We start from the raw sequence: 2939 nt of genomic DNA, 5'->3' as shown, positions 1-2939 counted from the left end.
CGACTTGGCGGTTGCTTGGTGTGCCTTGAACGTCTTCTGGTATTCGCCTCGCATTGTCACTTACCGAATCTGGGAAAGTGTTTGTCTCTGAGGCTTCTTGAAGAATTGGTGGCGCAAAACCCAATGTGTTACTTACCCCACTTGTCATACCAGCTGATTGCGAGTTGTTTGTTCTGCGAGTAGACTTCTTCGTGCCTTCGTTGCTACTAGACATAATGAAGACTTGATTTGAAATTCGATGGATAAGACGGATGGAAAAGGGTAAATGTGATGGTTACTGAGAATGATTGACGAGGTCTGTGGGCGTGACGATCGAAAACATGTCTCGTCAGGATCTCTTGAGATTGAAAACGTGTTTTGCTGATACCGATTTGTGCAGATTGACTTGGTTGGTGGGCGTTGCAATCGGGGAATGTGTTCCTGCGGTTCGGAGGTAAACGTAGCCGATAACCGAACGTGTTCCGACGGTTTGGGAACAGAGGTGACCGATAACTGATGACTCAATTGGAACGTCCTACGGGCTAAGAGGTCTCGTGTTTGCTAAGAAAAGTTCCCAATGTGTCCACCAATGTTAGAGTTCGACGCTCTACGTTGGTGTATTCCTGTGAATACAAACACTAGTAAACAAGACTAGAGTAATTGTACGTAGAGTCAGATATGATATGATTGAGTTGTAAAGAGTAAGGGGGGTTTCCTAGAAACGTCGAGAGTCTTTAACCGTACTTTGTTTGCGTTGCTTGAGGACTGCGATCGTTAGCACGAAGCCTTAACGATTGGTCCGAGTTAATTGATAGCGCGTAGCCTTATCAATTCACTCAAGAAACACCTTAGTTCAAGGAACTGGTAAAGTTGGGGTTAAAAGTAAGATACCTTACTTCTAGCATTTCACTCTATTTAAATACAAGTACAATAGTATTTGAGAAGTATCTAGATTGTTCTTATCCTTGCTACAATATTCCATCTTCTTGTTTACAAACATTTCTCTTGTTCAGATATGTTTACAAACATTTCTCTTGTTCAGATATGTTTGGTTAGACTTCCGATCCTAACAAAGACTTGTGATCCTAACAACGACTTGCAAACCAAACAACGACTTGCAAACCAAACAAGTGTACAACACGTGAAAGGAGTTCGTGTTTGAATGCGTTCGTCGACGCATCAAGTACAATACCCACAGAATACAACTACTTATGTAATAGTGGACGTGAGTACAACTAGTAAATACCAGTCAGGTAATACAGAAACAGACAAAAGGTTTAATGTGCCAAAATGAGCCAAAATGAGAATAAAAGGACAAGTATTGAGATGGTACCCTAACATACCCCCCCCTGTCCTTCAAGTTCGAATATGCCCTAGTTGTCGTAATCATCGTAAATTGGAAGTGAAAGAATTCGGAACATGGTAGATTTGATGGGGGATAATGCAGAAACATAGGGAGTGAGATCGCCGGCCTTGCGAGAATCGATGTACCCATTGTCAATCAAAGGTACCTTGCTAAACATGTCGTAATCCCGGTATCGTGTGGCGTATGCTGAGAGCAGTGGGTGCAGGACGAGAGACCTATTACCTGACAAGTATCTCAACGTAAATCCTAATTGAAATCTTTGGCTCTTACCAAGCTCGGCGTCCTCCATGTTGACGTCTTCGTCAGAATTGGAGCTGATGCTGGAGGTGTCGCTTGACCAATCGGTGACAGATGGACTGTAGGCGGAAGGGAGAGCGTATGAAACAGAATCAATATGACCTATTGTTTTGATGAATGAGAAAAAAATAATTCTGAAAGTTGGTTGTGTACCCTCAGGCCCCTTGAGGAGGTATCGGTTAGGATAATCTAAGCTCAAGGCTTCCTGGGACGCCACCTCCCAGTTCCAGCCTGAGTGTAACCCTAAGCAGGCCGACTGAAGGCGTGCGGTGCGGATCCACTGTACTGCCTGTCGCCCCATGCTTTGGAAATCCGTAAACCATGCCTGGATATTTTCCCGTGACGTATACCCGTAAAGAGGGTTCATGCAGTCAGGGTTCAAGGTTGACAGGATGGCGGGTCGCTGCATCGCGATGCGGTCAAATTGAAACTGGGGGATGTATGCACGTTGCGCGATGGGTAAAGATGGATCAAAGGGAATGGAGTGCGTGGCTGCGCGTGTTATAACTCGTGCGACACGTCGTAATGCCCACCACAGGGAGGTGCCAGTAGCCGGATCAAGCGCGTACAAGAGTTGTCCGCTGGGCAAGGTAAGGGTGATGAAGTCGTCGGCTGTGAGACGGTAGTTGAGAGGATGGACGTCGTTGACGGCAGTGTTCGCTGATTGAAAAGGAACGAGGTGAAGGTTGGGGAGAGACGGAGTGTAGGTTTCAATGGTCTGCATCGTAGAAAGAAGAGTTGAGGTGTTTTTAAGAGAAGAAACGATGTCTTTGAGGGAGAGAGGGAATGAAATATTGCGATAGAGAAAAGTGATAGACGCACGGCTTAAATAGATTTTTTTCTCATTCATTTTAGTTGTTTAGATTTCCTAGATCGGGACGCCTTGTTGTTAATCCATTCCTGCAACACGACTGGGGCGTTTTTCAAATTCTGTCGTGGCTCCCAAGTGTCGGCTTCAGGACCATACCCTGTATAGTGTACCCGATAAATGGGTATACGCCTGCCATTCCTGCCTTTATGCCATGATTCGGCCACGATGCGGTCCACCTGATATTCAGGTAATTCTTCGAAGTCCATTCGATTCATCTTTATTTTGGGTCTCTCACCAAATTCCTTAGGGGAGTCGTGGTATCTTTCTAAATGTTCAATGTTAAGTACTGGGTGCATACCGAAAGACGCAGGCATGCGTAGACGATATGAGACTGAACTTATCTTCTGGATGATTTCGAATGCCCTTCGTATTTGGTGAGAAGCTTGTCCCCTCATCCTTTTTCATTCCTAAGAAGACCTAGATGTT

The sequence above is a fragment of the Laccaria bicolor genome, genomic scaffold, assembly GCF_000143565.1.
Source record: "Laccaria bicolor S238N-H82 LACBIscaffold_64 genomic scaffold, whole genome shotgun sequence".
NCBI lineage: Eukaryota > Fungi > Basidiomycota > Agaricomycetes > Agaricales > Hydnangiaceae > Laccaria > Laccaria bicolor.
The sequence above is the reverse complement of the archived record's forward strand: the minus strand, read 5'-3'. Positions refer to the sequence as shown.